We start from the raw sequence: 13,565 nt of genomic DNA, 5'->3' as shown, positions 1-13,565 counted from the left end.
ATCATTCCTTTTTCTTCTAAAACTTATTTGGGGGGTATCTAGGTGGGAGGATTATTCAGTTTTCAAAAGTTCATTTTAGGGAGGCTTGTGTCTCTCAGGGAATTTGTTGGGTGGCTGGATCCATCATTCCTTTTTCCTCTAAAACTTATTTGGGGGGTATCTAGGTGGGAGAATTATTCAGTTTTCAAAAGTTCATTTTAGGGAGGCTTGTGTCTCTCAGGGAATTTATTGGGTGGCTGGATCCATCATTCCTTTTTCTTCTAAAACTTATTTGGGGGGTATCTAGGTGGGAGGATTATTCAGTTTTCAAAAATTCATTTTAGGGAGGCTTGTGTCTCTCGGGGAATTTGTTGGGTGGCTGGATCCATCATTCCTTTTTCTTCTTAAACTTATTTGGGGGTGTCTGTGTCTGACTGAAACTTAGCTGGCAGGGCTTTTCTTTTTGGACTTTTATGGCTTCTCTGCCACAGTGGGTTGGGGGTAAATTTTCCTAATTATATTATACTGCGGGGGGCTTTGTTTAGGCAGGCAGGTCACATTTTAGTAAAAGAATTACACCACCATCATTCTAAAAATAAAATTTACACACACACACTGACCCTCTATTAGTTTCCTTCCTCAATCTCCATTGCTTTCTTTGTTTAGTCGGTTTGTTAGGCAGGCAGTAGAAAATGAAGGGATTTCTTCAGGGGCAATCCTAGGGGAAGAAGGCTGTGAAGCTATGCAGGCTAGGTAGCAGCACCGTCATCACAACCACCATGTGCACAACCACATCTATGATAACCAGTGATGCCACTGTCCCTCCTCCAGTGGCCTTGCAGGCAGGCACAGAACCAAAGCTTCCAGTGGTGCCAAAAGAACTGCCGCTCCTCTTCCTAGAGGAATCTGAGGCAAGAGGGCCAGCCAGGCCTCTTGGCATTTGGCACACCCAAAGCCGGTCTTGGCATCCCGAACATGCCAAGAGGGCCAGCCTGTCTCAGTCCCCCAAAACCTCCAAGGGCTATCTTTATCATATCTGGGCGGTCTCAGCAGCCAAGTTGCAATCCCCAGGTTTTTAGTTCTAAACAGGCATCTTTGTCGCCCCGTCATCCGGCTTCAGATTGCAGAGCTGATCTGCCTCCAACACCCCCTTGGCCCCATGGATTAACAACTGTTAGTAGCACCGACCCTGTTCCTCTGATAGTGCTGCTGGTGCTATTGGAAGTTGCAAACAACCTCGGTTGCCTCCTGGGGGCAAATACCTTTGCTTTGCAGGCAAATCTGATGTTGCTGAAGAAAACCAGAGTTTGCTCTATTGCCTTTTGCCTCAGGGGCAAGACACGCCACTTTGCTGCTGCCAGCTTCCTCAGTGCCGAACAGAGCCAAAAAGCCTGCTGTGCTGCCAAATGCCTCCTTGCCTCCATTCATCCTGAGGGCAAACTCTACTTCACTGGCAAATGTAATGTTGTGCTGAGCTGAAGACAAACTGAATGCTTCATGCATGCCTCTGCCAAAGGGAGCTTTCATTCTGCTGGGGCCAAATATAACACCCTCAATGCCATGGGCTTCTGTGCCATGTGGTAAACTCCTGGGGGGACCCAATTTGTGGTTAAATAACTTGGAGTTCCAATATCCAATCTTAACCAAACTTGGCAGGCATGTTGGGGAAAGACATAGGAGGTTCTGTTGGGATTTGGATTCTCTAAGTACCTGGGGGGGAGTTTTCTGTGGGGTTCTCTCTGTAACTATATAACTAGGGGGGTCTGTGGTCCAATGTTCACCAACCTTTCAGACATTGTAGGAAAGCATCTGAGGGAGCTTCTCTGCAAATTCGGTGTCTCTAGGTTGTCGGGGGCCAGCATTATAGCCATTTAAAGTGCAGACAAATCAACAGATCGATTAGTCAAAGAATATTCATATATTCGTAGCTCCATTAACCTTGACGAATAACAGATCAAGAATCACCATTTTTTAAATTCGTCCCTATCTCTAGTGATTATCATTTGCAACAATTGTTAAGCACATGCCTATTGCTGTAGTACTGCTGAGAGTAAATACAAACAAATAAAAGTGATTTTTGTCAAGGAGGTAACTTACTAGTCTGTGGCAAACAACAACAGAAACCTGATGCACCTTTAAGACTACAAATGTTGGTTGTGGGTTAGGATTTTATGGAGTGCAGCCCACTTTTGCGGTCCATGCATACCAGGGATGTTGGCAAATATTTGAGTACAACTTCCAAGTCCAGGTCTGAGTCTTTGGTATGAAGGACCAAATCTGAATTTTTGGTACCAAATTCTGAGCCCCAACCCCCAAGTCTGAATCCCTATTAAAAGCAAACTTTTTCCCCCAGAAAAAAAGGGAGGGGATGGGTGGATTCCGAGTCACAAGTTCAGTTCAAGTCACTGGGGAAAAAACCCAAACTGAGTCATTGGTATGACTGAAGCCTGACTTGACCACAAGTCCTGACTTGAGTCCCCATCCCCAAAGTATATATATTTGTTGAATATAAATTTCAAAACTTAATTAATTTGAAAACACAAAGATGACCCATCTTGACTGCTGGAGGAGATGAGAGGTGAGGGAGCACAAATTCTTAGCTATTGTTTAGAAAAACTTTGCTTCCCACCTCGATTGCTTCTGAATCCCACCAGTGGTCCATGCTACATTTTGCCACTCATATATGGGATCATATATGGGATTATGTCTTTCCTGTGCAGATAAGCAGTTGATTAAAAATCTATACATAGTTATGAGTCCACATATATTGCTGATTGGAACTGGACTTGGCTTTCAAAGAATCATAGAGTTGGAAGGATAACCGAATGCTGCCAGGAGTTCCCACACAAGACTCTTCCCATTTTTTTTTCTTGACACCCTGGCCATTCTTACCCTCATGGATTGAGATTCAGTCACACTTGAAACAGACCAACTGAGATCAGTAGGACTTACTGTGCTCTAACTATAAGTTGGGAAGACTACCTTGGTTTTAGGTATCAATGCAGAAGAACATTTGCTAAACTTCTGCTGAAATCAGCAAAGTATAATCACAGCTAATTAAAGTTCTGTTCATGTTAATGAGCTTTTAAATATATAATCCCAGGCATACCTGCTGAAGTCAGAGGGACTTATGTTCTGGTAAGTAGGTGTAAGAGGAAAGGGATACCTGTGGTCCTCCAAATGTTGATGAGCTACTACCATTAGCCCTTACCGTTGGCCAAGTCATTGGCTAGAATTGAGGGGAAATGAAGTCCCACAACACCTGGAGAGCCACATGTTCCTCAGGCCAAATATGAGTGAATCCCAATCCACAACCACATGTCCTCAATAAAAAGGAAAGGAAAGCAGAAATGTGTGTATTGAATAATGCAAGAGGTGGTGGAGATGATGGTGTTGGCAATGTCCAAGGTGTCCTGCAGGAAGGAAAACAATGAGAAGAGTGTTGTGTGGGAACTCTTAGCAGCTCTGGGTTATCCTACAAGGAAAGTGGGGGTAGGGTGGAGAGGAAATGACTCATTTTTATAGGCACTGCGACCAGCAGGTTGGTGGTGGCTATAAAATACAGATCCATAGTTTAAAAGGTGACCTGCTCAGAATGGATATAAATTAACAGGGGAGAACAGCCCCTCCTGTTAGAAAGTGAACAGCTTGTCAAAAAGTTGAAGTGGAAAGTTTGTTCTTCTCTAGATTGTCAGATAAGATAATGCTGTGGAAGCTAAAGTAAAACCTTCAACGTACTGCTTTGTTCTTCTTGTCTGGTGCCAGAGGGTTCCTCAAACTGAGCTCTCAGATGGCTTCTTCAAATGAGTTTCTCTGCTGAGGTAGCTTGAAAGTGGGAGGCACTTTTTGAGACCTGATTAAGAACAATAAAATGCTCTCTCCTATCAACAGTGTTTCTAGAATGTGTGTGGTCTTGTTCTGAACAAGGAACTCTTAAGCATTTGGCACAATTATTTTGCAAGCCCATGTGGTAAATGGCTAATAGCCTAAAAATCATCCTCATTATAATAACCTGCCATCAAATTGATTCCAACTTATGGCAACCCTCCCAGGTTGTCTAGAAAATGACAAGAGCCCCGGAAGATCTACTTCTTTTGTCTTGATTGATTGATTGAATTCGGATGTGCCTGGAGTCTGGTCCCATTTCCCTAGGAGGCTTTTGGCTGGGGATGAAGGCCAGGTGTGTTTTTCCATGGGTATTTTGCTGAGGCGTTTGTTTTGTGGGGGGGGCATATCTTTGTTCTTCCTCATCACATGGCCCAAGACGGAGGGCCTAGTGGTTTGAATTTGGATGTGCCTGGACCGCACGCCTAACGATGTGCGCAAGACAGCTTTCATTGACATGGAACTGAGTAGACTGCAGATGGACATTGTTGCCCTGCAAGAGACAAGATTGCCAGACTCGGGATCTGTCAAAGAAAAAAAACTTCTCATTCTTCTGGCAGGGAAAACCATTGAATGAGACCAGGGAATATGGTGTTGGCTTTGCAGTCAGAAATACTCTTCTGAGATGCATTGTTCCACCTACTGTGGGGAGTGAAAGAATGCTGTCTCTGCAGCTCCACTCATCAGCAGGACCAGTAACCCTCATTAGTGCATATGCACCAACACTGTCATCCACTACTCTGTGCTATATTCCAGACAGAATGTAGTAACCGAAGAAGCATTAAATAACATTGAGTGCCTGCCTGTCTTGGAAGAGCTGGACAGCGAACTAACCTTAGCAGAAATAAAAGTGGCCTTGGATTCCCTCGCCTCCGGCAAGGCACCTGGAAGGGACAACATCCCTGTTGAAGTGCTGAAATGCTGTAAGGAGATCATGATCACCGAACTGTATGAAGTCTTTTGTCTCTGCTGGAGGGAAGGTGGAGTACCACAGGACATGAAGGATGCAAACATTGTCACATTATACAAGAACAAAGGAGACAGGGGCGACTGGAATAACTACCGTGGCATCTCTCTTCTTAGCGTTGTAGGGAAGCTGCATACCCGTGTTCTGCTGAAGAGACTCCAGGTGCTTGCAGACAGAGTCTATCCAGAATCACAGTGTGGATTTCGAGCTAATAGATCCACCACTGACATGGTATTCTCCCTCCGACAGTTGCAGGAGAAATGCAGGGGACAACAACAGCCACTCTTAGTGGCCTTCATAGACCTTGCAAAAGCATTTGACTTGGTTAGCAGGCATGGCCTTTTTAAAATACTTTCCAAGATTGGATGTCCACCTCGACTCCTTAACATCATCAGGTCCTTCCAAGAGGGAATGAAAGGCACTGTAATTTTTGACAGCTCAACATCAGATCCCTTTGACATCCGAAGTAGAGTGAAACAGGGCTGTGTCCTTGCACCAACCCTTTTTGGGATCTTTTTTGCTGTCATGCTGAAGCATGCCTTTGGAACTGCAACAGAAGGTGTCTATCTCCAGACTAGATCAGACGGAAAGCTCTTTAATCTCTCTAGATTGAGAGGGAAGACCAAAGTCCTGCTGAAATGCATGCGGGACTTCCTCCTCGCTGATGATGCAGCCATTGTTGCCCACTCTGCTGAAGACCTCCAACAACTCATGAATCGTTTCAGCAGGGCCTGCCAAGACTTTGGACTAACAATCAGCCTGAAGAAAACACAAGTCATGGGCGAGGGCATGGACTCACCTCCCTCTATTATCATCTCCACACAAGAATTGGAGGTTGTTCATGACTTTATGTACCTTGGCTCAATGATCTCTGACACCCTCTCTCTAGATGTCGAGCTGGATAAACACGTTGGCAAAGCAGCTACCATGTTCTCTAGACTCACAAAGAGGGTATGGCTCAATAAGAAACTGACAACACATACCAAGATCCAGGTCTATAGAGCCTGTGTCCTGAGCACGCTCCTGTACTGCAGTGAGTCCTGGACCCTTTGTGCATGGCAGGAGAGGAAGCTGAACACCTTCCATATGTGTTGCCTCCGACGGATTTTTGGTATCACCTGGCAGGACAAAGTTCCAAATAGAGTAGTACCAGAATGAACTGGAATTTTCAGCATGTATACATTACTGAAACAGTGACGTCTACGTTGGCTTGGGCACCATCAGAATGGCTGATGGTCGGATTTAAAAGGATCTCCTGTATGGAGAATTAGTGCAGGGAAATCACCCCAGAGGGAGACCACAGCTGCGATACAAGGATATCTGCAAGCGGGATCTGAAGGCCTTAGAAATAGACCTCAATAATGGGAAACCCTGACATCTGAGCATTCAGCCTGGAGGCAGGCGTTGCATCACGGCCTCTCCCAATTTGAAGAGACCCTTGTCCAGCAGGCCGAGGCAAAGAGGAAGTCGCAAAAGCAGCAAAACCAGGGAGCTGGACAGGGGACAGATTGGATTTGTCTTCAGTGTGGAAGAGATTGTCACTCTCGAATTGGCCTCCTCAGCCACACTAGACGCTGTTCCAAGTCCTCCATACAGAGCACGTTACCATAGTCTTTCAAGACTGAAGGATGTCTAACAAGCTCCATAATCTGTCAGTCTGTAGCATAATGAAGGGGATGAAGTGGAAAAATTTTGAGGTCTTGGGAACCTTCCTATGTGTTTGTATGCCTTTTTTAAAATTCCCAGTCTGTAGAACTCTAATGGAGCAGGGAGAATGGGGCCTGGATTCAACTCCCTGTTAACAATGGTTTTTCGCACAGAATATTCTCAAATCTGCTTTTGCTGATCTGCAAACCAAGGAGGGCAGTGCATTCTAACGCTTTGCTCTGGTGCATATGTAGATCGGGTTTGCTTCCACGTAAACAGATATAGTTTTTGGTCTGTCAAGTCCAGTGCAAGTGCTTAATATTGCAAAGACAAAAAAGGAAATACAGTATAATGGGGGTCACATACCATACTCAAATCCTGTGTGGCTGTGGAATTTACTGGGTTATGTAGTGATTAGTTGCTACCTCCCAGCCCAAACCAACTCTCAAGATCATTGCAGGAGTAAAATAGGCAGGGGGAGGGGTTAGCCCCACGTCTGTCACCTTAAGCTATGGAAGACATGATAAGAGAGTTTGGTTTGCCTGCAATGCTCTTCTTCTTCTTCTTCTTCTTCTTCTTCTTCTTCTTCTTCTTCTTCAGCCATATTTTGCGCTATACAAGTTTTTGGATTTAATGGGATATGTATTTTCATGCTCAGAATACTGTAGTTTTATTATTGTGTATTATGCATGTTTAAAAGACCCATAATGACATTTTATTCATTCAGACTGAACTGGGCAGCCAACCCCAATATCAGCTTAAACTTTTAGTTTGTTCTTAGTTCTCTGATCCATGACTAATTAGTGCTGTACTGTAAATAATTATCTAGGAATCTGCTCACTGAATTGTTAGTTACTCTAGAGTAGTCCCATAGCTTATGAGTATTTTTATCTCACCTTCAGTGTCCCAGAGTCATTTACAATGATTAATAATAGAACAGTCCCTACCCAGAGCTTTACAGCCTAAGCATGAGATTCTGCTGTCAACTGTGTCATTTATTTTAATAAAAGACTAATTTCAGTGCAATACTGATATTAAAAGTTGGTCTTATGTATTTGGAGAAACAGTATAGGCACTGTTAATTCACACTGGATATTCAGAACATAATCTCCTGAAAGTTTAAAGCACTGTAATGTGAATTATTGCTAACTTTAAACCCCTACTGTATTCTGGTCTGACTCTTGCTAGATTGTGCCTTCAGTGTTCAGACCATCTCCATCCCATTCATTCTCACAACAGCATGAGGTAGGGGACTTTTTCCTCTGTATTGTACTTCTGGGGAACACAAAGAAGAGGGAGAGGGAGGGAGGGAGATTGAGAGAGAGAGAGAGAGAGAGAGAGAGAGATATTGGCCATGTTTTGAAATTCTTACAATTCAAACCCAAAGAAGCCTAAGGCCAATGAACCAAACTATCCCTCTGAGAAGTCAGGTGAGTGAGAAGAATAGCATTATGTAAAATGAAGATTATTCCTAAACTTAATTTTGCATTTTGGATGCTCCCAAAAAAGATAGGAGAAACATATTTGAAATATTGGCAGAAGTAGGTAATTAACTATTGTAACAGAAACAAACGAACAAGGATTAGTAAGAAACTATGGTATATTCCACAAAAAGAAGGAGGGCTTGGATTACCAAATGTTATAATGTATTACATTGCAAACCAGCTTAGACATATTCCGTATATTATTGAAAATAATAGATATTTAACATGGAGGGCAATGGAAATGTCAGAATGTTCTAACAGATTGGAGGACTTCCTCTTTAAAGAAAAAATTGTAGAAAAAATAAAGAGAATAACTAAACCCTTTTTGAAGAACATGTTAGAATGTTGGAAAGAAAATAGATATATAATGAGCCCACTTATTTCCCCATTACAACAACTAGTGGAGACTCAGAACTTCCCCAAAACTCTTAAAACTAAACTTAAAGAGGTATTAGTAGAGAAGAGGTTAAATACAATGAGTTGGATGAAAAAGATGAAAGATAAAAATACTATAAAGGAAATTTTTGGGCAGGAAGAGGGGATATCTTGGTTAAATATACTCCAAATGGAAAGCTGGACAAGGAAGTGAACCAGAAAAATAGGAGAAATTAGAAAACTGACAAAATTTATGGAGATCATTGACCAAAGACAAATTCAAGAGGAAGAAAACAAAAGAAAGGGTACAGTTAGTGTAATTTATAAGATTTTAATACAAGTGGGATCTGAAAAAGCTATGATGAAAAACTAGTGGCAAGAGGATTTAGAAGAAGAGGTCAAAAGTGAGGAACAGAATAAAATATGGTTACAAAGAATGTGTCTATAAAGGTAAAAGAAAACTGCCATAAGCTTGCATGGAGATGGTGCCTTTCCCCTGCAAGACTGAATAAATAAAAATGTACCATCTCAGTGCTGGAGATGTAAAAAAAGAAAAGGGGACTTATATGCATATGTGGTGGACTTGTGAAATAAGAAAGAAAGAATGGGCACTGATTTTTAAAGAAATTAGAGAAATTAATGGATATAATATTCAAATATAACTAACTATTGCACTATTAAATATAATTAAGAATGACCATCTTTAAAAAGAACAGAAAGAGTTAATTGCTATAATGGTCACAGTAGCAAGATTAATATTTGCAAAAATTGGAAAAGTGGCAAGCAAATTAATCTTGAAGATTGGTACAAAGAAATGTGGAGTTTAGCTATTAATGATAAGCTAACATATGAAATGAAAGTAAGAGGGGGGAGGACAAAACATAATGATTTTAAAGCGGTATGGAATTTATATTTGAAGTATGTCTTTGTGAAAGGGAAAGGTCACAAGCCAGCAGAAGAATCAATGTATTTTTGGAGTGGAATGGGGTGAAAAGTGATTAAAAGGATATTTCTGGTTACTGAGGGTTCCGAGGGTGATGATGGCACAGGCAGGGAATTATACTTATGTTGTATGTATACAAGTTTTATGTTAGTGTTGTTATTATTAACTTTCTTTAGTTGACAATATTTTAAAAAGAAATCAGGTGAGTGTTTCCCAAACACAAACTTTGTACAAGTTTGGGGCTCCCTGACAGACCACGTACAGTACTTTGCATGCAGAAAGTCCCAAGTTGTTTGATTCGTGGCCTTTCCAGGTGGGAGTGGGAATTTCCCCTAGAGAAGTGCTACCAGTCACAGCAGACAGTGGGAAGCTCAATGGCCCAGCGGACTGGCTTGGTCCCCAGGCAACTCCATCTCTTCTGCCCTGCTTGCTGTGTGCAAAGGCTTCAGAGTACGCAAGAGGTTTTAGCCAGGGCCTTAGTAGGAGTTCTGATCCCACTAACTTAGGAAGTCAAAGGATGTCACCATCAATACTTCCTATGGGGTTTGAAGATAAGGTGATACATCTCAGCCATTCAAGTCCCCCCCCCCCCGGTGTGGACATTTATCCCTGAGCGTGCTTTGTCGCTACTGCCTACTGTTTCAGCTACAGCCCACTCGGTCGTCCTATTAGGGCAGGGCTTGTCCAGGACTCAACGGAGCAGAAGGGTGAGGAGCTCCAAAATGGAATGCTACTGAGATGCTGTATAAAAGAGGGAGCTTGCTATTCATCCAGAGAGAACATGGCTGAACTGTAGCACGGATGCATTCAGAATATGTTACTGGAATGGTTTGGGTGAACACCTTTTGAATTATTAGGAAAATCTCAGTGCCTGTATACACACACATGTATGCACACAAGTACTTGTTGGTCCTGCTTTTGGTGGGGAGGGGGGATGGATATGAATATCTCTCAAGTTTCCCTCCCTTTGCTGAGTTGCCTGGAATACTCTTTCTTCTTCCACCAGAGAAAATTGACAAGTCTCTTTATTTTTTTTTCCCTCTCCAGATTGCCTTTGTCCCATTTTTCTTGGGGGGGATAAGGAACTGGGGGGAAAAGGAGTCCTGCCAAGAAGCCTGAATCCCTTGCTCTTCCTGCTGCTGCTTCTGGAACAGTGGCGGGCAGGCCTGCGGTTTTGCCTTCGCTGCTGCTGTCGTCTTGCCCCTCGCCAGTTGCCCCCTCCCCCCCCCGGGCTCTGGGTTTCTAGGGAACTTTTTTTTTTCACCTGGCTGTGGCCAAATGTGGAGGAGGGAAGCAGATCATCATCCTGTCGCTGCTCCGGAGGTGAGAGCATCTGAGGTCAGAGAGCTGAGGTTTCTCCCAGTCCTGTCTTACGTGAAGTTGCCTGCTTTGGTTTGAAGGGCTCTGGATGCCCTCCTCTTTTTAAGATCATTTTGTAAAGCTTCGGTGAGTCCTTGCTGTGTCTCTTTCCTTGCTTTTCTCTAACACTTGAAGTCATGGGTTGTTTTTTTTTTTTTTTTGGTCCTGCTAGGACCTTCGTAACTCCTTTTAAAAAGTAAAATAAAAATAGCCTTGTGAAAAAAAAATGTCCCTTCGGCTCCTTTTCCTTCTTTCCCAGCAGTGTTCGTCCCACCTCCAATCCTCCCAGCACGATGGATCTGGTCTCAGGAGAGCAGAGTGCCCTCCTTAGGGGCACTTCTTCCAAACATCAGCGAATCTATAGCAAAAAGACACCCCAGTTCAACCAGCTTGGCACTGCAGTCCTCTTTCTGACACCTGAACTCAAGGGGACTTATACTTGTCAACCTGCCTCACCAGACTGTGCTGAAAGGCCCTGAGGCTCTGGTTCACTTACTTGGGGGGGGGGGGGGGAAGGAATGTGGACAGGTTGGGCTCTTCCTTCTCTTGTGGCACTGCATCTGTCCTCGTATCAACAAGTTAAGAAGGGAAAGGGAAACCACTTCTGAGAATTCTTTTTCTGGAAAGCCCTGAAAAAAAGTTGCCATAAGTCAGAAGTGACTCAATGGCACATGATGATGATTAGGAAACCCCTTTAGCCAAACTTTTCCAGAAGCATATCCAGACAAAACAGAACAAAAATAGAGGACAAAGATGTTGTAGTACCTTAGGTAAAGGTAAAGGATCCCCTTGACATTTTTAGTCCAGTCGTGTCCGACTCTAGGGGGGCAGTGCTCATCCCTGTTTCCAACCTGTAGAGCTAGCGCCTGTCTGAAGACAGTTTCCGTTGTCACGTGGCCAGCGTGACTAGGGAACACCATTTTACCTTCCCACCTTGGTGGTACCTATTCATCTACTCGCATTTTTACATGCTTTTGAACTGCTAGGTTGGTGAGGAGCTGGGACAAAGCGATGGGAGCGCACTCCAACAGGTGGATCCGATCTTACGACTGCTGGTCTTCTGACCTTGCAGCACACAAAGGCTTCTGCAGTTTAGCCCGCAGCGCCACCACATCCCATAGGCTACCTTAGGTTGTTGTATTTCAGTATGAGCTGTGCTGGATACTTCCACTTCCTCTGGCATATTAGAGTGAAGCATTAGATATTCACTCTGATATGTCTGAAGAAGTGGATCTGTCCACAAAAGCTCACAATGAAATGCAACAGCTGGTCTTTTAAGGAGCCATAACCTTTCTGTTTTCATTTTTGCCTGGATATGCTTGCACGGACTAACACGCCTGCTTAAAAAAAAAAAAAAAAAAAACATTTCCGGAAGCGGTTTGATAGGGAAGGACCATTTCACACAATTTTTGTAAAAGTTTCACGCAATCAAAGGAGGACATGAGGTAGAGGCAGAAGGAACTGCTGGACCACTGAGTGCTTTGAGAGGGGTTGGGAGTTCAATCCCCCATGGCACCTCCTTCACAGGGGCTGGTCCCTATGATCCATGGGGCCCTTTCCAGCTCTGCAAAGATGATGATTATGTTATTGCTACCTCCCCTCCCCGCGACCTGTAACAATTGCCGTATATTTCATGGCTTGGTAAGAATACATCTTAATATTACTGATGGAAGGTGATGAAGAATAACAAACAACTCAACAAAACACAACAGTACTGTGATGTTGGCTACTTAGAGCCTTCCAACCATTTCTGTCAATGAGAGATCATACCCCAAGAAGTGGGTGGGGTGGGGAAAACACTGGCCTCCTTCCTCCTGCTCTTGATGTTGGGACTGAGCACTCATTCTCTCCCTCCCCCACCCCCACCAATGCCACTTGGGTACTTGGGAACCTTGGGTACTCCAGCTATTTTGGGCTACCACTCCCATAGTCCTTCAGCACAAGGAATAAGAGGATGGGGATTCTGGAAGCTGAGGTCCGGAACATCTGGAGCACCAAAAGTTCTCCACCTCCAAAGGGGGCCGAGGGACAGCCTCTCATCCTGTCCCTGGGGAAAAAAGGGCTGATGGGAACTGCAACCCAACAATCGCTGAAGAGGCAGAAATGGTCCGTTGCTGGCACAGGGGGAAGAACGGAGCCGTGCACCCGTTAGTTTTACATCGGCTCACGTTGTTCGTATACGTTTACACACATACCAAGAAATATATCGGGATCTGTATGTGAAAGTTACATCTGTACATATGCCTAGGCAACAGAATTGCAAGCAAGCAGATCATTGGAACTGCGGTCCCAGATTTTAGTGAAAGACGCTGGGGCGAGGTGGAGGGGAGGGATGCCTGCCACTCTTAGTAAAGAGCCTTTTCCTTTCTTCTCCCCGCGGATTCCTGTACTTCCGTATTACTGATCTGATCAATCAGTGACGAGTCCCAGGCGAAGTCCCCCCCCCCCCCCACAACTGCGTGGCTCGTGGGGAAGTCGAGCGGTGCCTTTTTCCTGCGCTTCCCTCCGGAGCCCCGGAGTCCCTTCCGAGGCATCCTCGCTCGCACGCCAGCCCCGGCCGGGGCGCAGAGAGGCCACGCGTTCTTCGTCCAGGGAGAGCCAGACCGACACCGGCCCCGGGGGGGGGGCGCTTCCTGAGTTGCAGTGGGGAAACCCCCCTTGGGCACGTGTCGAAACCTCACGTTGGGGTCGAAGGGGGGGAGCGGGAGAAAGGGGTGTGTGTGGTCCTTCCCCGGCAGGCGGAGAAACCGGCGCAACACCTCCGCGAAGGCGAGATCGGAGGCAGAGCGAAGTCTTGTGCGCTCCCCCGATCTGCTCCGCGGCCGGTGAGAACTTTGTCCCGGAAGCAAGAAAACGCTCCTGCCGCCGTCCACGTGAACTTCCGAGTTCTGGCCCGGGGTGACACGTGTCCCCTCCCCCGGCTTTT

The 13,565-nt window shown here is 44.7% G+C and overlaps 1 protein-coding gene across 4 annotated transcripts in view; it reads left to right on the top strand.

Annotated features, from left to right (window-relative positions):
* MYO3B (myosin IIIB) overlaps window positions 1–10,866 on the top strand; it is a 324,047-nt gene extending 313,181 nt beyond the window's left edge. For all 4 annotated transcript variants that reach the window (XM_078394391.1, XM_078394389.1, XM_078394393.1 and 1 more), the window contains one exon: window positions 10,328–10,866. The gene's annotated coding sequence lies outside the window, so the exon portion shown is untranslated. The remainder of the gene's footprint in view (window positions 1–10,327) is intronic.
* Window positions 10,867–13,565: the final 2,699 nt, after the last annotated feature.

The sequence above is a fragment of the Pogona vitticeps genome, chromosome 1, assembly GCF_051106095.1.
Source record: "Pogona vitticeps strain Pit_001003342236 chromosome 1, PviZW2.1, whole genome shotgun sequence".
NCBI classification, from domain to species: Eukaryota; Metazoa; Chordata; class Lepidosauria; order Squamata; family Agamidae; genus Pogona; species Pogona vitticeps.
Note: the sequence above shows the minus strand (reverse complement) of the source record. Positions and strands in the feature narration are given on the sequence as shown.